The 22,833-nt window shown below is 41.3% G+C and overlaps 1 protein-coding gene across 2 annotated transcripts in view; it reads right to left on the bottom strand.

The window, feature by feature from the left end:
- The window catches only part of SOBP (sine oculis binding protein homolog), a 140,201-nt gene that overhangs the window by 64,595 nt on the left and 52,773 nt on the right, over positions 1 to 22,833 (bottom strand). The window lies entirely within an intron of this gene.

Raw genomic sequence — 22,833 nt, 5'->3', positions numbered from 1 at the left:
GCATTTTTCAGGATTACATTACATACGTACTTGTTTAAACTTTTTTTTTACATGCTTAAGCAATTCCGAGATAACGTACCTCTATTTTCATTTTAACAGCAAGGCCATTACAAATAGCTTTTCATACTCATAATTTACATGTAATGCTATTAAAGATAAGTGGATTCTCCTTCCATTTTTAAGTAAAGCTCTGAAAAGAGCAATCATCTAACAAGAACAGTGATTCTTCAATCAAATGTGGTAAAATATTTAATTAAGAAGATGCATTAAAAGTTACTGGTTATTTTGATCTACACTGTCAATTAAGAAAGCTGAAGTTTAAATGGAGACATTAACAGAGCCCATTAGCAATACTGCTTGCATATAGTATTTTCCTTCTAATCTACAACATTTTCTGGTTTAGAGTTAAAGCAAAAGGGAGTAGTAGGTGAAAGGAGGAGTGTCAGCAACACACTCATTACACTGTTCATTTGGGTGACACTTGCACTCTGTTCCGCTTTCATCTCATCTAATCCCTGACTGTTCACTCTTTCTCAGCCTCCTAAAATTCACAGCTGAGCTGTCTCTTTCACATATGGCTTGCATATAATTATGCATATTCCATTTTACACTGCATTAAAATGATGAGCTTCTGGCTCCATGCCAGCTTATTTAAATAGGCCCCCAGTGAACTAGGAAAAAAAAAAGAGGAACACAAAAAAGCCATACAATAAGCAGCAGGTAGCTCGGTTTTCTGTCTCTTTAGATAAAACGTATGTCTGCTGCAAAAGGAACAGCTGAGAATTACCTGTTGTGATGTATGGACTGTGGGAAGGAGGGGAGGAGAGAAAAAACAATGAACACACATCTATGAAGTTATGACAGCACTTACATATTGTTCTTCCTTAATGCAGTGTGAACTGTCTATTTTCATGTGTCATATTCAGAGCTCTGAGAAATTTTTCTTTTTAGTGTTGGCATTTATGAAAGATATTTGCGCCTTGTAAATTCTATAACTTGTTGCTTGTCTTCAGATAAGCTTCTGTCCCTCTTTGTGGAGGTGGAAGATGTTTGGGGCATGAAAGGGGAATGATAGGGTTAACAATACTGAAGTTTTTAAAAAGCATCTATACCTGGTCCAAAGCCACTTGACTCCAATGGTTTCTGAATCAGGCCCCTAACTGTAACTGTGGTGTGGACACTAGCAGACTTCACTTCCCAGGGATGTTATCAATTTAAAATTCACTCATCTGTCTGAAAATGTTTTACAAATAATATCTAAGATAACTATGGCATAACTGTCAACAAGATGAAGGGGAAAATAACTAGGTTTATTTACTTTATATATTTCACAGCACTTTTGTCTCATCTATTGATCGGTTTCCCCTTTTGTCTGTGAAGATCTCTCACACACCAGCTAAGGAGAAAGATTTTTTTTTAAAAGAGGAAAATGTGATTGTAAAAGCACAAAAACTGACAAGGGACTCAAGCAGGTGAAGTACCTGAAGTTACTTTTAACTCATTTTTTAACTGATGAGATTTCAGTTCACTATGTCTCTTTTATCTCTTCACTTTAAGAATGAACTCTCCCACACACCCCATAAATTTACCCATCCTGCCTTGTGGAACTAAGCATATCCAGGTTAGACTGTGTTGTCTACCCTGCCTTTTCCCTTTTTGAACGCATGCATTGTCCTTCCCTCTCCTTCTCCCTCCCTAGAGGAAGTAGGATTTAATTAAGGGTCTCTAGCAGGCCTTATGCCCATACCACTCTTCCATACCACTCAAGTGCAGCTGGGAGACAAGTACCTATAAAAATGCCCCTCTCAGAGTGGAATTTGAGCTTGTCAGCTTTGTGTCCCAAAGCAGCAGTACAGGGCTACTGACTAAGTCACTAGCTTTTCACCCACTCTGTCAAAAAAGAAAACTTATGATACCCAAATGAGAGAGAGAGAGAGAGAGAGAGAGAGAGAGAGATCTGTAGGTCCAAGGTAAGTATCATGTAAGGCTCTGAAGTGCTTCTTGGCTTCCACTGAATACAAGTTACAAAGTAATATCTTTAGATACAGTGTAACAGCCTGTACATGACAGTGTACACATTCTAGCTTGTCAGTGACCTTCTGTAGACATGTACTGCTGCGATCTGTAAGTACAAACACACACCTTATAAAACTAAATAGAAATTTGTGTTTATAGTGTGTGTGCATGTCAAAATATACCATCAAACCCTATTTCGCCCTGCCCACCTAACCAAAATTGCCACACAAGCTGATGGCAATGCATTGCCTCCCCTACTTATCCAAACTTTGTTTTATCCAATTTCGAATGTCTCTGACAACTTGTTGGGCAAAATCTACATGTACCTATACTCACAACAATTTAGCTACATGATGCTATCATTTATGATTGTGGTAAAAGTAAATACAATTCAACTGTCTACATCCATAGTTAAAAATTCTTATTCATAGTGGTCAGAGCTATTTCTCCATACCCAACTACTGTGCATAAATCCTCCTCTAGGTTCTATCAGTTGCAAATTACTTTTGAAAGGCTATACTAATGTTCAATATTGTGGGTTTTTTAATAAAAAAAAGGTTGCACTGAGCTTTTCTTTTGGGGGGAGGGTGCCTCTCACTCACTCACAGTTGGAACCATTTGACAACCACCTGTGACAGCCATGCTGACAAAACAGTGAAAGGAAGGCAATCTTTCTCAGTCACCTTTCACAAACATATGCCTGTGAGTTAAGAATGGATAGCATGGTGTGTGCAGGCAAATACAGCACATCAAAAACTGTTGTATTTTCCGTTGAGATCCCTGATCCCTATCTTTTCTTCTCTTTTACTCCCCTACCATCATCCTCAAAGGCCAAACTTCATGCTGACCTTATAGTGAAGCCAGCTCCATTGAGCTGACCATACATTCCTCAAGAGACCGACCATTAGTGCCATTCCATGCTTCGTGGGGGAGGAGTTCTCCCACAGTGACTAAGCAAATTACCTTTGCAGCCCTCCTCGTCTTTGTTTGTCTAGGCCAGGCAGGGACATAGCCAGAGTAGCCTATCAGAATCCACATCACTAACAAAAGGAAGACCTTCAGCTTCCAGAGAGCCCTGGAATCTTTAACTTCCACTTGAGTAAGTCTCAGAGGATGCATACACATAGTAACACTGGTCACTGCAGTATCCCTTTGCTGCCCTGATAGCACGGTGTATGATCTCACATCCTGGAATAGGTCTTAAGAATACTGATCCCAAACCAAAAGTGCAATAAGAGAAGTCACATTGCTATATGTAGTACCCCACAGCCATGCACTGTGCGTAATGCCGTTGACTCGCATTGTCTGAAATGGGTTTCTCTGTAAAGTTTTTAACAGCTTGTAAGTATTTTTAAAATTCAGGATACAACTTTTTAAAAAAAAAAAACAAAACAGTGGGTGTGGAGTGATTTTCTTAGTTCTATGTTGTGTCCACTCAAGTACTGTGCAAGTTACCTAGGAAAAGAAGTAGCAGTAAGCCATATTCTTTCAGTCCCATGGAAAGAAACTATATAACTCACTCAAGGCTGTCACCCTTAACAAACAGGAACAACAGCAACCTGCAGAGAAATTTTCTCCTCCCATGTCACTGGAATTTCTGCATGGATATTTGTTTCTCCTTGACCTTATTCTTAGTGCAAAATTCTCTCCTTGATCTACAGAGCAGAGCTCTTATCCATAGTGCAGGGTTTTTGGTTTTGGTTTTTGCATACTCCCTTAGTCTTCAGAGAGGAAATTTGTCCTTACCCAAATTATTTAGTATTTAAGTGTAAGATTTTCAAAAATGCCTAATCACTAAATGCTCTCAAGTGTCTTAGGTGCTTTTTTGCAAATTTTATCCATAAATATTATAGGGAACAAGGCAGGTCATGCTGAATTATTTATTAAACTGGGTTTATTAAAGTTAACGGCCTTCTCTAAAGTAGGACAAAGCTTATAAGAAAAATGCACAAAAATCGCACAAGCTAGCCCATGAAAGTACAGTGCTATTTAGCTAAATATGCTTCAAACACCTGGTTGTTAAGGAGAATAATAGCAAATATCTCAGTAACCCAAACTCATAGAATATTTGACTACTTGCATAACAAAACTTGCAGTCCAGTTCCTGTGAAATGCCCTTTCAAACAGATGAGCCATCCCAATATGATAGTTACATCCAGACACATGATAGATGTGCATGATTGGATGTTTCTGGTACGACAGTCAGCTGGAAAAGTTTAACAATGCTGCTGTTTAAGTTGCTATAATTAGGTTTCAAAATTAACATCCCGTTAAAATGAATTTCCCCTGTTCATCTCAGTCCTGGTACTGTTGTTTCAGTCAATGTGACTACAGATGCAAAAGACAACAGGGCTGCCATTTTCATTGTGAAGGTTATCGTTTCTACCAGAAGGACATGGAGCTCCCTCTTGTCCCCCAGCAAAGTGTATCTTATGAAGAATACAGCAAAACTTGCAGGAAATCCACAGTTAGATGCTAATCCTTGAAATGCATGGTCCTCTGGATTTCTATTGTCCCAGCTAATCAGTTATTATTATGGTTCCTCTACTCACTTCAACCGGTAATGGTAAAAATAGTTCTCCACTTCCATTTCTGGATATTCACTCCATACATATATTAGTACACTAACTAGCTAAATTGGGGCCTCATCACAAGCCCTGAACAAGGCACAGCCCCAGAAGCAGACTGTGGACCACAGTGGGGGCTACAATCCATAGAACATATTCCAGTATTTCTGCAATCATGGAATAAACGGACAAATACTGCAATCCCTATTTAGGGGAAAGTCCTACCAGTGCTTAAGGGAATTTTGCCTCAGTAAGGCTCCTGGATTTTGCCCAAACCACAGAATGAGGCAATAAACCACGTTCATTTTTTTTAACCTTTTGGCCTTCTCACCTGCACTCTGCCCATAAATCCATCTCTGCTGGTACTATTCCTAGTATTCCAAACCTCTCAGTACCTTTCAGACAGCCACTGTGAATTTTTAAATAGGCCACAAAATTGTTTAATAAATTCCCCTAAAAGTCAGATTAGTGAAAAGCAAGGGTTGCAAATCACACTTTTAATAGTCAGTCCTGGACTATTTCTCAGGTCAGTTTGTTGATGGCCACCCCAGGCTAGAAATAAAGGCCCTATTAAATAGTTCCCAAACTGCGGTCTGCGTGCCACCAGTGGTCCTCTTAGCAATTGCTGGTGGGCTGTGGAGACCTGACTGGTCACATGATGCTAACTCCCCTTTTTTTCCAGCTGCTGAAATGCATTAAAAGGCAGCTAAAAATACATTACTTTCCTAATGTTATTTTTCCATGTAAGCAACTGCTGCAGTCGCCACAGGAATGTTATTTGGTCGCCAAGGGGAGGAGAAGTAGTCCAGGAGACAATCCTTCTACTAGAGGTGCCTGGCAAAGGAAAATAGTAATTAAGTCTGTGCCCTTTTTTTACTTCTTTATGATGCATTAAGAGGGGGGTGGCCAGAAAGGGTTCTTCTGATTTTCCACACACACCCTCTTTCTGCTTATTTTTTATAGTAGAAACTAAGATGATGACATCAAGGGAATAGTAAACTGTTGGGGGACATGTCCACACCTGCCCCCCTCCCGTGATTGGGCCTGTGCAGCTGGAGAGAACCTACACACAATAGTTTGCTGTCCAGTAGGCACAGCGTACTTTGATTACACTGGCATGCATGGCAGCCACGGGCAACGCCATGGGCTCCACAGCTGGGGAGGGCTTTCTGATCATGTATGAGCTATGTGATCACCAAGGTGGCATAGAGGTGCCTTCAAGATTCAGTTCAGCTTTGCAGCTGCAGAGTCTAAGCAGATGGCACAGTTCAACACCTTGAAGGTACCTATGGCAAAACTTCAGTCTATCTCTTGGTAAAATTTGTTTAGTGTTTTGGGATCATTTGACAAATAGTGGTTTATAAACATCACTTCTTAGCAGGGATGGATCCAAATCAAAACCATGGGTGTAGTTTTTTGGGGGGAGGGCACTGCTTCCCCAAACTGCAAGTTTTGGGCAGATGCAGAATTCCCCCCCCCCCCGCCATGTGCAGCCCCATTGGCCTGACTGGAGCTGCCCCGCAAATACAGAACTTAAATGATGCTATCCTGTTTCTATAATAGCCAAAAGCAAATACCAAATCTGACCACCCCAACACTTAGAAGAATCTGGGTTCAGAAATGGATTTAAACCCCCTACGTTGGGGAGTTCTGGACCACAATAGTTTTGGTGAGGATACAGGTTAAGAAGCCAGAGGCCTGGCCTGAGGTTATTATTAGTAAGAAACTGGAGAAGCACATCATTAAGAACTTTCCTTTCCATTATGTCAACATACGAAATACTGTCTGATTTTGAAAAATAAATAAAGGCTCTGTGTGTTAAACAGGCAGTTCCTCTGAGAAAAAAATGCCCCAGGAAAATATAATATTGTGTGACAAAGGAGACAGGGCCGTCCTGTGAAATAACAGGATAAGAACTGTTTCTGAAGTAATCCCCATCAAAGTGATCTCAGATAGTAAGGAGCATAATGTTCACTTTCTGACACAGCTTGAGCACATTTGTTTTCTCTGTGCTTGAAAATCTAATAAACAGTTAATTTGTTTTGTATGATCAATAAATACAAATGCCCCTGCAAGGGTTGTGGCTCATAATGGTATCATATTGTGCACTGGATTTTTTTCAGTCACATTTTTCTGGTTTGACAATACCATCAGCCTATATTTAAAATCAAGCTCCAAGCCCCATTGTAATGCAAGCAACATTATAACTGAATCAGGTAAGAAGAGGTAATAACAAATCACTCTAGTGTGCAGTGAAATCATACCTTTCATCCCACTACACTTTAAAGAGCCAGTCAAGACCTTGACAATGAATGAAGGACTCAACCCTCTGGATTCATTACCTTTTTTTTTTTTAATGTCTGTTTCATATATGGCGTACATAAGCAATTACACTCCACAGGTTTTTGACTCAGGCTTTTCTTGTATAAATTATTTATAATACTGTACTCTAACAGAACCTTCCATCTGATGGTCTAGAAGTACTTCATGAACATTAATGAACATCTTTAGTCTCACAACATGTCTGTAAAGTATGAAGTATTATTCACCCAAGTCCTGAAAGGCATTGAGAACCTACTGCTCTGATGCCTAACCTGTCTTGAGTTTTGTCCCCTTACATAACTTGTGTTTACAAGCAAATCAAGGCAGTGCCAGGACTAGAGCCCATACCTCTGTACTACCAGTCCTCTGCTTAATCATGAAACTCCCTTTACGTTTTCAAACAAAAATCCTCTGTTAACAAAGTAAACCTAGGGAAACTCATTTTCCCTTTAAAACCCAGGCACATCCCATCTTCTTCGTTTTTCTACTGGACACTAAATAGACAGTTTTTGTTATTACTGACTTCTCTAGGGCTGTGTTAACCCTGTCCTGACAGTTCACAGCATAGTGATATATGAGAAGTGTTCAGGTGGCTGACAGAAAAGCTAATTTTTTTCAAACCACACAAACCTTGACACTTATTATACATTTTTTATATCCAATGCAGAATCTTCAAAGAATAAATATTATAACAAATACATAACATCAGGATAATTTGAAATAAACTTTGCTTATTGCCCCGTGAACATTTCTTGTCAAGTCACAGCTACATGGGACTTTAATAAACGAGAGGTTATTCTGCTGATCTGATCTCTGATTAACAATAGGCCCCATTGAGAGACAGTAATGAACTGTGCCTGACAGTTATTGCAGCATATTCACTGGCAGCTTAAATACAGCTCGAACACAAATGAAAATATACTACATACTTCCTAGCAGATTCCATCCTTGTAATGACTAGCTAACTCCAATGTAGACAAATGTTCCTAACAATCTCTCTCTCTCTTTGTGTTTTTTATTTATTTTAATTTATGAGATAAAAGCTTTCTTGAATTTATTTTGTGTGGTTCATTGTCAGGGAACTTGCGTATTCCTTTCAATTGATCCCATTAGTACAAGGATTCCAGAATACAGATAAGATGTTCATGTACAGAGAAAGCAAACACTTCCAATTAGCCTCCCAGAGAAAAGAGGAGGCGGGGACATAAAAACAACAATAAGGAAAAAAAATCCCTGAGATGTTGGTTATGGTTAGCTGAGGCCCATGAACCAAACAAATCACTGTCTCTAATGCATTTGTTTCAATATAACAGCTTCTCACAGGACTGTAAATATTGAACTAGCAACAGACAGTTTCTCTGATCGTGATGTCACATACAAGATTAATCAACTTGACTTGGAGCATTTTTTTTTTTTAAAGCAATCCCTAACTGGTTTAATGAACTCTTCTCCCCACTGGCTTTTATAGACTAGCTGTGATCAAGGTACCATTACTATAAACCTTCACCTCCTCCCTCACTGACAGTTCATCTTATTAGCCACACAACAGTCAATATCCAATTAAGGGGTACCAAATTTGATCAATGGAGAAGATAACAATGAGCCTTAAAGACTCAGTGGCCTTTTTAAATTCCTGTCTTTTGTATTGTACAAACATTTCCATGCTCTAAATAGGCCTGGAGAGGGAAAGAAAAGGCCAAATCTGGGTGATAAAGCCCTTCCCTAAATCTGTTGTTCCTGCAGGCTACTACTTAATAAATGTTAAGCTGTGATTAATGCTTTGTGTATGTGCATGAGGGAGATAGACAGGGAGAAGCATTTATTCTCTGCCATATCTCCCATAGTCTTTCTTTCAAAGTGTGACAATGTGAAGCTGTGTTTAAATAAGAAATAAACTTGTGACACAACTTATGGGTGACATGCTACTTGGTCCATCAATACATTCAAATCTAGGGGCTATAACATTTAATAATAATTATAATGTTAAGATCCCCATGAAGGGATGAACAATTTGGGAGGGAGAGGAACCTAACAGGCAGGGAGCTTAGTTGGAGGGATAGAGGGAGAAAGCTTCAGGACAACCTAAATTTCATCTCCCAGTCTTTCTGAAGATGATGAATGGCTGTAATAAAAGTTGGGACAGTGGCAGTTATAAACTGCAGAAAAGTAAAATCTGATTGGAGGTGAGGGACATTAATTACAATGCCAGACAGCTGAACTGGAGGTGAAGGACACAGGTCATCATTATCAACACTTGCTTTGATGATGTACCTTTAGATTACAATTCATTTTTGATCCCTTCACTCTGAGTTATACCTTTAAAGGCAATGAAGGTTGGTACAGCAGATATAAGGCAGCCTGTCTTTCCAACTTTCCCTGTCTTCCTTAAAGTATTAGTTATTACCATGTGCTGCGTTCATGCTGACATATAGGACGTAACTTAACATGTCCAGTGTCTTCCTAGAACTATGCAGAAATTCAGTTCTGAATCAATAGTAGTGCACCTGTGCTTTCTACTGTCCTCTGCCACCACGTGCAATACTGCAGCACAATATTACCTGGCAGGGTGCCAGCAACATATACAAGGAGAATGGCCGTCCAGACTCATGAGAACGTGGATAGCAATCTTCTTAGACAGTGAGAGGTGACTGTGAACTTTATCCTCCGACCATGTCATGATTTTCTTTTTGTTGCACGCGAATTAACTTTGCCTGCCTGCCTGAGTACTGAAATCTATTGGGCAAGGGCTAGTGTTTTCAGTGCTGTGCACTGGTAACACAGCAAAAAAAAAAAAAAAAAAACCCTCTACCATTCTCAAAGATGTGCTTACAGATGGAAATGCTTTTACTGGACCAAAGGCACAACCTCAAACACATCTACCATCTCCTCTGTCTCCCTCCTCGATCCTACCCTTTTACTTGCCTCCACTGTCTGTTCCCTGAACTTTCCTCCTCCTACATGTCCCCTACCTGCCTGACTAATGCACATTCCTTATCCACACCAGACTCTAACATGTTCACAACTCTGATGCCTGTCTCCACCTGTGTACAAATAAATGTGTCCATATCACCCCTGTGTCAGCCAACACCTCAGGTTCCTCATCCATCTCAACGTCCTTTTTGAAATGGTGCTCTGTTTTTAAAGGCCTCCAGGGGTTTGTTCCAACCTATCACTCATCTGTTAGTGCCCGCCCAGCCCCCTCTAGTTGTCTAAAATCAGTGACCTTTCGGTCCTTTCCTAAGCACTATTACCAGTGATGTAATAGCCTTGTCCTCTGCTGCTCCTGCTCCCCCCTCTTCAAATTTAATCTTACAACATACTTTCTTTCTCCCTAGCCTACACTTGTCATTGTCCCCCTCTCCTCCTGTTCTAATGCTTTAATTTATTCATTGAGTGGGGCAGGTCAGGTCTGGGATATCTGGAGCAATGGCAGATAGTTTTATGGTGCAAGGGTCTCTATAGGCCCAAGGAAAGGAATCAGCCCTGTCTTCTTCACCACAGGCCATGCAGCAGCAGAGAGCTGTTTGGTGGCCACTAGTGAAGCCCTCACACTCCTCCAACTCCTGCTGTGCAGGGGATAATGGCTGCAGGATCCACATAGCAGCTGGTCCACTGACCTCAATCCTATTCCCCAACTGACCCCTGCCTCACCCTCTAAAAACTTGTTATGTAGGATTTTAGGCTTCCCAATGTGCAGGAGTGCAAAATCCTTTCATGGGTTCCTGAATCCTAATCCTGTCATATTGTGCAATAGCTTCAAAGCCTGTGGTTCCTGTAGTTAGTGCAGAAAAATACACGAACTTTGTGTCTTACTTCAGGGTAGATGTGAAATGACATCTCTCTCTAAGAAGACTCCGTAGAGACCTGTACAGAAATGTAACCTTTCATCCTCTGTGCTCAATACAACCTGTTTCCCATTATTTAGCTGACCATTGTCTTTGCTTATGTTATGTATGAAAGTAGCAGGTTGCAAGGCTAATGGGAATTGAGTTCCTGTTGCTGTCATTGTACAAAAACAGAGCAGCATCAAGCAAAGAATCAATTCTAAGTAAATCCTTTAAGCAAAATGCTACGCTTGAATGCTGTCTCTAGCTGATGTACCCCCAGTATTTTCTATTCCACAGCTGACTCCACCAAAAGCTAGAGGGCTGTTCTCATTACTGGCTCCCATCCTGCATACCAGAGATATAGAACTGGAATGGGCCTCCTGGGTCACGGAGCCCCAGTCCCTTATCATATAACTTGGTCCATAGACGTATAAACTTCCATCTTATAGCTGGTGACATTGTTTGCCCCCACAACTCCTACTGGAAGGCTTCTCTGATAGTTAGAAATCTTCTTCTAATACTGTGAGTACTGGCTTTTTCAGAGAGGGGAATGGGTGTTGCTTCTTGTTGCTTTGGAGCACTTCTTAAAAACTGTGGCTAAAACTGCTGTAAAGTGAATAAAGCCTCTCTTTTCCCTCAGGGTAGCCATCAGTAATTCTATGGTTAGACAAAGATTGATCCAGCAAGATAATCACTGGGCTAGAGAGAGATCACAGAATCATAGAATATCAGGGTTGGAAGGGACCTCAGGGGGTCATCTAGTCCAACCCCCTGCTCAAAGCAGGACCAATCCCCAACTAAATCATCCCAGCCAGGGATTTGTCAAGCCTGATCTTAAAAATCTCTGGGGAAGGAGATTCCACCACCTCCCTAGGTAACGCATTCCAGTGCTTCACCACCCTCCTAGTGAAATAGTGTTTCCTAATATCCAGCCTAAACCTCCCCCACTGCAACTTGAGACCATTACTCCTTGTTCTGTCATCTGCTACCACTGAGAACAGTCTAGATCCATCCTCTTTGGAACCCCCTTTCAGGTAGTTGAAAGAAGCTATCAAATCCCCCCTCATTCTTCTCTTCCGCAGACTAAACAATCCCAGTTCCCTCAGCCTCTCCTCATAAGTCATGTGCTCCAGCCCCCTAATCATTTTGTTGCCCTCCGCTGGGTGCTTTCCAATTTTTCCACATCCTTCTTGTAGTGTGGGGCCCAAAACTGGACACAGTACTCCAGATGAGGCCTCACCAATGTCAAATAGAGGGGAACGATCACATCCCTTGATCTGCTGGCAATGGCCCTACTTATACAGCCCAAAATGCTGTTAGCCTGGTGATGTTCCTCCTGGACATATGAAGGTTCCAGCTGACACTGGAATTGGCCCATGAGTCCCTATGTTAGCACTCACAGGAGTGCTGGAGTGATGTTAATATGCGCTGGTGGGAAGGGAGGGGTGTTATGGAATCTGTCCCCTTTTCCTCCTCAGAATGGGAGCTGTAGCAATAGAATTATAATCTAAATTAATTCCATCAAACCGTGCAATTGACACTGTCAGTTTACTACTGACATCCTAGTGATCCTGTCTGCGTAAGGCAACTTTACTGACTTTTTATTTATTTTTTTTTTGTGGGGAGGGAGAAGGAATAATTATTTGTCTGCCTTGCATTGTTTCACATATTAATTGTTAGTAATATTATTCCCATTATCCTAATTATGTGTATTTTCATCACTACATTCTGCTTAGAATTAAACCATCTCCATTGTTCCACCTGGTTTAAAATGCTGATGCTGAATCACTGACTTTGGAGCTGGTGGAAGTGGATTACATGTGAGGGAGAAGGTGAAAGACCTGATGAGACCACTGGCTGTGAAAAGAAAAATACAGGTGCCTCTCCAACAACTGAGACACCTCACAGTCTGCAATGGCAAGAAATCTTATGCAGCAAATCCAAGGCTTTAAAAATCAGACTCTGTAATCCTTTGAAAGCAGCAAGGGTTTCTTTTGAAGGTCTAGGTCACATGCCTGGCAATACCTCATATGGTGTGTCTCTTTTGCCATTTGTTTATTTGCTTCTGGCAGTTTTGGCAGTGAAGTATCAGAGTGAAATGCACACCACGCTATACATATGGTAGGAAGAATCTAGTGCATCAGTTGAATGCATACTGTACTGTATACACATTCAGTTTTATCTCTGAGCACAGCTGTGCTGTAAAGGCTTACAAAATGTGAAGCCTTCTGTGCAGCAAAAACATCGACTAGAGAAGCTGGCCTATAACTTATTAGGCTGCAACACAAGCCAAAAAAAGCCAGAGTTAAAGCTGACAACTCCTGGCACTGTGATTAAAAAGTACAATGGCTTGAGCTAAAGAGGGTGTCGGCCTTAACTTTGTGTTTTGGGCTTTTGGTGGTTTGGGTCACAAACGTTATTTTGTGCCAAGAAAACAATCCACAGGCCCTGCACTTGGCTTCCAGCTAGAGATGTGCAAGCAAATATGCAAATTATTCCCCAAGTGTCCAGCCTGAGTTGCCAGGCTTGCACTGAGAGGGGTTTCAAGGAGCAGGTGGGGGATGGAATCTTCCCCATGAAGTCAAAAAGCAGCAACGGATCTATTCCATACCTGCTACTGTAGCTGTGAAGCTCCCCTGGCTCAGTGGGCTGAAGTCAGTGGGAGCACATAGTGGGAAACAATCCTGCACTGGCTGGACTGAGTAGATTTTTCCATCTGTTATTTCTGTGAACTTCCAGCAAGAGCAATTTATTTTAGTTTGTTTAGCACATTAATATTGATATTTAACAAAACTTTTAACTTTTGTAAAATAGTCCCGGTTTCACAGAGTGGGAGTGATCTTAAAACACATGGCTCATTGCTTCACATGTTCTAGGAAGGCTCAGTTGTTGAGGGGTTTTTGGAGGAGATGTGGGCTCTTACCCTCCAGGTGTCAATTCACAACACAGCTGTTTCTATTGCAAGAAAGCTCATTGAAACTTAGGGCTTGTCTATTCTACCACTTTTGTCAGTATAACTTCTCCAAGCCTCCTTAGATGACAGAAATGTATTTGCATCACCCAGCTGGCTATCCTCACAAAGTCTCTCAGATACCATGGTGACCAGTGTAGTATAGATATACTCCATTCTATACGCTCTCCTTCTCTGCTTCCTCAGTTTTCTTCCCTCTGTTTTTTCTTCCTTTTAGAAGGAGCTGTCCCTTCTCTAATTTTGATTGCAATTAAAACTAGTTTCATTAGCTACAGTACCTGTTTTTTTTAATCACTTTAGTTCACTCCTAACTCTGTCTTGTTGACTTTTATGAAAACATGAAGTCCATAATTGCAAGCCACTATCAGTCACAAGTTGTGACAAGTGGAATGAGTAAAATGTATACAATACTAGATCTATAGAAAGGGGAATATGATAATGGAAGCGAATAAAAACTTACAGAATTCATAAAGATATATAATTTCTCTCTTTAATTGGCACACAAAAGAGGATGTTAGAGGTAGGGGGTGGAGTTTGTTCCATTGTTACGGAGAATTGTTTGGGAAATGAGTCAACTCTAAACAGGTTAAAACTGGTGTAGAGTTTCTTCAAGAGAGGGTGAAGCATCCTAACTTAGATGGGGTTGATCAAATGCTCTAACAGTTCATGAAAGCCTAGATGTTTTTAATTCTCTGTTTGAAAGCTCTGTTAAAGCCCAAAATGGATGAAAAATGGTTTAAGTGCTGCCTGCTGTAGCAGAATCCCTGTGGCAAGTATAAGAATGCCTAAGAACTAAATATATATATATAAATATATATATAAAAAGAGACTCTTTAACCTACAAGGAGGACTTGTAGCACCTTAGAGACTAACCAATTTATTTGAGCATAAGCTTTCGTGAGCTACAGCTCACTTCATCGGATGCATACGTGAGCTGTAGCTCACGAAAGCTCATGCTCAAATAAATTGGTTAGTCTCTAAGATGCCACAAGTCCTCCTTTTCTTTTTGCGAATACAGACTAACACGGCTGTTACTCTGAAACCTGTCTTTAAACTACATTTGTTGGATCTGCGTAGATCAGACCATCTTTTTCACTTCCTTGCTCACCTTCACACCCACCAACTACCCAGCACAAATCTATTCTATTCATACTCCCACTACAAAGAAAGATGCCCGAGATCTAGTCCTCTGAATAAGTCAGAATTAAATACTCACTAATACAATTGACAGGCTTGATGGATGTACAGAGAAAGGAGAGCAAAGCTGGAATCTGCTGAATCTAAAGTCACTTCCTGTGAGAAAGCCTATCAGGAGGATAAATCTTACGTGCAATCCATGAAATTAAGAGTTTTTGTGAGACTGAGAGAAGGCTTAGAAACCAAGTACAGCACATGTTCAAAATAATCAGGTTCCAGGTTTCCCCCCTACAGCAGAAGGCACAGATCCTAGGGAGTTTGTCAGCAAGACCATACAGCAACTTTTGTTTATTAATGTGGAAAAACAACCAATATTTCTGGGTGGAGGCTACACCTTTAGAATTCCTATGAGGAGATCCTTTAGACATGATAAAAGGGTTGCCGCCTTTATAGTGGCTCTGACTGACAGGGAGAAGAGGGGCAGATTTTTAAAAGCTGCTACACAAATATAAAGGAACAGAATGGTTTGTTAGCTATGCAAACAAAGCAGAAGGGAAGAGGGCAGTGAGCAAAAGAGCCTTCATTCCAAAGAAACCAACACACAGAGTCAGTGGTTCTCAACAAAACCAACCCAGCTTTCATATTTTAGGATGCAGTCTGTACAGTGAAACTTCATAAGATGGCAAGGACAAAGAGGCATGTCCTGCACTACAAAAGCAAAGCTGCAGACAACTGACTGGAACCACTGAAAGTCTCTCTAGAACAAATTTTAAATGTTGACAAATTTTATAATGTCAGTATCTGATGAGATGAATCAGTTACAATAGCTAAGATTTTAAGTATCGGTATATAATGTTTGAAAAATAGTCATATGTATACTGGCATAGGGCTACTCGTATATACCTTCAGGCTCACCACTGACTGCCTATAAAATGAAAGAACTTACTCTTTGGTGGCCCCCTTTGATTTTTTTAAAAACCCTGAATGGAAAAGGACATGGCTATATAAAGGTAGGTCAGACTAGATAATCATAATGGCTCAGTCTGGCCTTGAAAATCAATGAATAAGAGGTCTTCTAATTAATCCCTGTACTGCTAGGTATTGTATGCTCTACTACTATCCATTTTATATGGGGTTCCATGATCCCATCATAGCCTGGTCAGTGATTGACTAAGGTTTAGCTGTGACTGCACCTAAGTCAGTCTCACTGGGCATTTGCCCCAGACCATCACTCCCCCCTTTATTTTTTTCAAAGTGTTTACAGTCTTCAGAGCTGTTTGATTTGTTGATCTGTTTCATCTATTACTGCAGCTTTATCCTAATAACATCTAGGATGTTTCATAAGCTCTTAACTCAAGAGAATCACACAGGGTGTAAGTTAGCATAGAATATGAACTTATTTGTTCATATGAATTTAATTTTTGTCTTTCTAGTATTTATCTGATTTTGAGGGCCTAACTGCACTACTCAGCTAACTGGGTAAACTGTAAAAGATTAATAGAAAACTGGAATTCCTATCCTGTAGAAAATTTTGATGTTTTCACTTTTTTTCATCCAGAATAGGGTTGAAAAGTTTGAAATACCGATTTTTTTTCCCCCAGAATGAAATTTCTGAAAAATTTCAATTTGGAAATCTCACATGATGCTTCATGTGCCTCAGTCAGAGGGGAGACTGTAGTGTATCATGGGAGATGTAATCTGGCCAAAGAGCCCAGCCTATAGGGGAGAATGAGGGCATGAAACATCCAAACTACAACTCCTATGAGGTAACGCAGCCTCACAGAAAAATGCAGGCTAGATTGAATTTACTTGAAACAAAACATTTCAGTTCAACAATTCAAAAATATTTTGATTTTGGGGTCATACAAACTTGAAACAAAATATTATTTCAGGAAAATAAAAACATTTTGGCCATGTTCCTGCAGAAAACTACAATTTTACAGAAGCTTCAGGATCATGCCATTAATGTCCTGCCAAACCAGAGCTTCTCAAAGTTTTTTACAGTGTGGACCACATCTTTGAGAGTGTGTCTGTGGACTCCTTCCCCCCTCAGTGGTGATCAATCATTCCTACAGCAATGACAGCCACTGGTTACATGAAAAAATACAATTAGGAAAGTCCTTTAATGTATATTTAGCCTCATTTAGTGCAATTTAGCAGCTGGAAAGCAGAAGAAAGACTGTTTAACATGAAATGCCTGCTCTCTGCAGACTACCAGCAAGTACACCCTGTACCATCAGTCATCTACAGGCCACAGGTCAAGAGTCACTGCCTTAAACCACTTGATCTATGCAGTGTCCCTGGTATCTGTCAAGCTATGGCTGTAGTCTGAGAAAAGATTCCGTAAAACTGACACTGTGGGTCTTGAATTCTCTTTTGATGGTTGCGGTATCAAACTTACCCTGTTTATACATTTTTTGGTTTTGGTTTTAATTCTTGTGCCAGCACTGAAAACTCATTCTGGGCTCTAAAAATCAAGCTGTGTACTTGCTGCTTTTCATTGTTGCCAAACCAGTAATAACTTTTCTGTAGCTTAAATTTTCTAACAATTCTGTTGATGATGCCTAAGGCAGGAAACAATCTAGCTCATTCTTCCATTGCTATAATGATTCTGCAGTACTCACAGTAATAACATATGCTTTGGTCAGTAAGTAAATATGACACACAGAGAGAAGAGAAGATACATTAAGTAAGAAAATGAAGGTGGGTGAGGTAATATCTTTTATTGGATCAACTTCAGTTGGTGAAAGACATAAGCTTTCTCTAATATCCTGGGACCAAGGCGGCTACAACAATACTGCAAGTAAGAAAATGCCATTGTTACACAGTCACTTCTCTGGATACAAATTCATTTTTAACAGAAGTAACTTGTCTCTTTCCTCCTTGGAGGAAAAGTACTGTGCTAAGATCAGCACTAGGAAGGGTACAGGATTAAAACTAGGGATAAGGGAGGGAGTATTTAGGAAGTTCAGAGGTACGTCAACTCTCAGAATATATTCGCTCTCCCAAAACAAAAACCTGCCATTCAGAACTTGAAATCTGAGACTCCTGGTATGAATTTGAGCTCTGTCAAACCAATCTGGTCTGCCATAACTCTAAAATGGAATTCTGTACAACAGCCGATGAAAACAGGTGGTGAGTGTCCAGTTCAAATTTGTAAGCAGTGGACCATTTTAAAATTCTCATCTTCCCACCCCCACATTTAAGAATTTCACTGTCAAAAGAAAATGGGCACCTAAGAAAAAATTAACACCTCCATTTTCATTAACATAGCTGAGACGTAAACATCTATAAATGTTTGTAAGAATAGAATACACAGTAAACAAATATAAAAGCATTGTTTTAAACATGTAGTATTTGCTATTCTGCTACCAAAACATCAGAGCTGTAGCTTATAGAAATAACTTGCAAAACTGCAAAATATGACATCTGCTTCTTCTCTCACTTAGTTCCCTTTTACAGCAGTATAACTCTGACTTCATTGCAGTTACTCCAGATTTATCCTAGGGGTAGAAATGAAGAATCAGGCACTCTCTCTTTTGAATAACTGATTTATTTTATTAAACTCTGTTTTTCTATCCTGAAATCGCTGGTGTTGTGTACTTAGGTGAAATCATTAAGAAACTAGCCAATGGGACTAACTAATGATTTGTATTTGAAAGAGAGATGCTTTTTGCAGGTATTTCTTAAGCCCATGGTATACTAGCAGAAGCACTAGGAAATTATGTTGCACCACTCAAAGCATTCATTTCTATCCACAGAGTATTGGTGTTCTTATTTAAAGAAATAATCCTCACAAAATTGTAATAATTTATTCAGTCCAAACAGCCCAAAGCAAATGACACAGTCTTTAGACAGCTGTCAGGGCTCAATCTTCCAAAAGCTTTGATCTTAATGAAACTCGGTAAGGAAAGAAATTAACAGAAAATATCATTTGTCTTCTTTCAGAAAGCTAAATAAAAACAAAGGGCTTTTTAAACTGACAAGTAATTTTTCCAGTCAAAACTCCCTTGTTTCATTTAGTCTTGCCCACTGAGTAAATACATCTAAGTTGTTGATGTTACAGCTACATACAGTTTGGTGTATTAACATGGAAATATTAAAGGAGACTATCCTGTGTTAGAACAGCAGCACTGAGCAGCCTGTCTCTTAGCATCTGCACTCAGTGTGCTTCTACAAGCATGTGTAAGTGTTCAAGGTAATCAATATGCAACCTCTAAATATTCCAGGCTAATGAAAAATGAAGGGTAAAAAACTTTCTAGAGAAGGAATCTTACAGATGTATCATGACAACTGTTGTTTGTTTGTTTGTTCTGACACAGTCTCCAACAGAATAAAAAATATCCACACGTATCTTTTCAGATCCATGCTAGCTATCTGTTATCTCTGATTAACTGTCCAAAAAGACACCAAGAAACATTTTACTGTGGTTATGAATCTGTGTGGAATTGACAGAAGCATGCCGTGATATAAACTGTTCAGAAAATGCAGAGATAAAACTGACATATCTCACTATACTATCTTCAGTGTGTTCCTTGCACTAAATAGATTGCTGCTTCTGACTGTTTGCTACATTTCAGATGGGCTGGTGCAGCTTTATTGAACCAAAACCCAGTTTGTCTACATGGGTGCTGGAAGGACTGCAAAAGTGGGGGTGGCAGGAGAGGAAAGCATTAAGACATGATTAATATCTGCAGAATGAGGAAAATCATTAATTAAGCATCACTAATTAAAGCAACCAAAAGGGGCAAATGTGAGTGGCATTGTGACCTGTGCACCAGGTTGTAATGCCATTCCCCCATGACGGAAGGTCAGTCAGGCCAAATTCATTGAGGGGCATTGCAACCTAGTACATGCAGTCACAATGGCACTCAAATTTGGCCCAGCTGCCCCTCCGTCATGTTAGCAGGGAATGGGCTCTGTTGTTAGACCACCCAGCTCCAGTCAAGGGCCCAGGAGGACAAGCCTGGGCTCCCTGGGTCTCCGCCTGGTGCCCCTGCCAAGTTTGTGTTCTCAAAGAGGGAGGCATGGTCTTGCCCCACCCCATCCTCCATCTCCAGCACGTATGTCTGTCTATCTTGTCCTGTATTTGTTCAAGGTGGACACCTGGGGTGAAATCCTGGTCCTTTGAAGCCAGCAGCAAAACTCCCATTAACTTCAGCAGGGACAGAATTTCAGCCCAGGTGTTCCTTGGAAGGAGTGGCTAGGGAGGAGAGGAAGCAGCTAAAGGGAACCGAAGGTATGTTTAAGAGCCTCTGAGGGAATATACAGAAGGACCAGGAAAGGCATCAGGAGTCATCATAGAAAGAGTTACAGATGGAGGAAGAAGGGTACTTATCATAGAATCATAGAATCATAGAATATAAGGGTTGGAAGGGACCCCAGAAGGTCATCTAGTCCAACCCCCTGCTCGAAGCAGGACCAATTCCCAGTTAAATCATCCCAGCCAGGGCTTTGTCAAGCCTGACCTTAAAAACCTCTAAGGAAGGAGATTCTACCACCTCCCTAGGTAACGCATTCCAGTGTTTCACCACCCTCTTAGTGAAAAAGTTTTTCCTAATATCCAATCTAAACCTCCCCCACTGCAGCTTGAGACCATTACTCCTCGTTCTGTCATCTGATACCATTGAGAACAGTCTAGAGCCATCCTCTTTGGAACCCCCTTTCAGGTAGTTGAAAGCAGCTATCAAATCCCCCCTCATTCTTCTCTTCTGCAGGCTAAACAATCCCAGCTCCCTCAGCCTCTCCTCATAACTCATGTGTTCCAGACCCCTAATCATTTTTGTTGCCCTTCGCTGGACTCTCTCCAATTTATCCACATCCTTCTTGAAGTGTGGGGCCCAAAACTGGACACAGTACTCCAGATGAGGCCTCACCAATGTCGAATAGAGGGGAACGATCACGTCCCTCGATCTGCTCGCTATGCCCCTACTTATACATCCCAAAATGCCATTGGCCTTCTTGGCAACAAGGGCACACTGCTGACTCATATCCAGCTTCTCGTCCACTGTCACCCCTAGGTCCTTTTCCGCAGAACTGCTGCCTAGCCATTCGGTCCCTAGTCTGTAGCTGTGCATTGGGTTCTTCCGTCCTAAGTGCAGGACCCTGCACTTATCCTTATTGAACCTCATCAGATTTCTTTTGGCCCAATCCTCCAATTTGTCTAGGTCCTTCTGTATCCTATCCCTCCCCTCCAGCGTATCTACCACTCCTCCCAGTTTAGTATCATCCGCAAATTTGCTGAGAGTGAAATCCACACCATCCTCCAGATCATTTATGAAGATATTGAACAAAACCGGCCCCAGGACCAACCCCTGGGGCACTCTACTTGACACCGGCTGCCAACTAGACATGGAGCCATTGATAACTACCCGTTGAACCCGACAATCTAGCCAGCTTTCTACCCACCTTGTAGTGCATTCATCCAGCCCATACTTCCTTAACTTGCTGAAAGAATACTGTGGGAGACCGTGTCAAAAGCTTTGCTAAAGTCAAGAAACAATACATCCACTGCTTTCCCTTCATCCACAGAACCAGTAATCTCATCATAGAAGGCGATTAGATTAGTCAGGCATGACTTTCCCTTGGTGAATCCATGCTGGCTGTTCCTGATCACTTTCCTCTCATGCAAGTGCTTCAGGATTGATTCTTTGAGGACCTGCTCCATGATTTTTCCAGGGACTGAAGTGAGGCTGACTGGCCTGTAGTTCCCAGGATCCTCCTTCTTCCCTTTTTTAAAGATTGGCACTACATTAGCCTTTTTCCAGTCATCCGGGACTTCCCCGGTTCGCCACGAGTTTTCAAAAGATAATGGCCAATGGCTCTGCAATCACAGCCGCCAGTTCCTTCAGCACTCTCGGATGCAACTCGTTCGGCCCCATGGACTTGTGCACGTCCAGCTTTTCTAAATAGTCCCTAACCACCTCTATCTCCACAGAGGGCTGTCCATCTCTTCCCCATTTTGTGATGCCCAGCGTAGCAGTCTGGGAGCTGACCTTGTTAGTGAAAACAGAGGCAAAAAAAGCATTGAGTACATTAGCTTTTTCCACATCCTCTGTCACTAGTTTGCCTCCCTCATTCAGTAAGGGGCCCACACATTCCTTGGCTTTCTTCTTGTTGCCAACATACCTGAAGAAACCCTTCTTGTTACTCTTGACATCTCTGGCTAGCTGTAGCTCCAGGTGCAATTTGGCCCTCCTGATAACATTCCTACATGCCCGTGCAATATTTTTATACTCTTCCCTGGTCATATGTCCAACCTTCCACTTCTTGTAAGCTTCTTTTTTATGTTTAAGATCCGCTAAGATTTCACCATTAAGCCAAGCTGGTCGCCTGCCATATTTACTATTCTTTCGACTCATTGGGATGGTTTGTCCCTGTAACCTCAACAGGGATTCCTTGAAATACAGCCAGCTCTCCTGGACTCCTTTCCCCTTCAAGTTAGTCCCCCAGGGGATCCTGCCCATCCGTTCCCTGAGGGAGTCGAAGTCTGCTTTCCTGAAGTCCAGGGTCCGTATCGTGCTGCTTACCTTTCTTCCCTGTGTCAGGATCCTGAACTCAACCAACTCATGGTCACTGCCTCCCAGATTCCCATCCACTTTTGCTTCCCCCACTAATTCTACCCGGTTAGTGAGCAGCAGGTCAAGAAAAGCGCCCCCCCTAGTTGGCTCCTCTAGCACTTGCGCCAGGAAATTGTCCCCTACGCTTTCCAAAAACTTCCTGGATTGTCTATGCACCGCTGTATTGCTCTCCCAGCAGATATCAGGAAAATTAAAGTCACCCATGAGAATCAGGGCATGCGATCCAGTAGCTTCCGTGAGCTGCCGGAAGAAAGCCTCATCTACCTCATCCCCCTGGTCCTGTGGTCTATAGCAGACTCCCACCACTACATCACTCTTGTTGCACACACTTCTAAACTTAATCCAGAGACACTCAGGTTTTTCTGCAGTTTCGTACCGGAGCTCTGAGCAGTCATACTGCTCCCTTACATACA

The sequence above is a fragment of the Caretta caretta genome, chromosome 3 (assembly GCF_965140235.1).
Source record: "Caretta caretta isolate rCarCar2 chromosome 3, rCarCar1.hap1, whole genome shotgun sequence".
Taxonomy (NCBI): domain Eukaryota; kingdom Metazoa; phylum Chordata; order Testudines; family Cheloniidae; genus Caretta; species Caretta caretta.
This window is presented reverse-complemented; position numbering and strand designations above follow the sequence as displayed.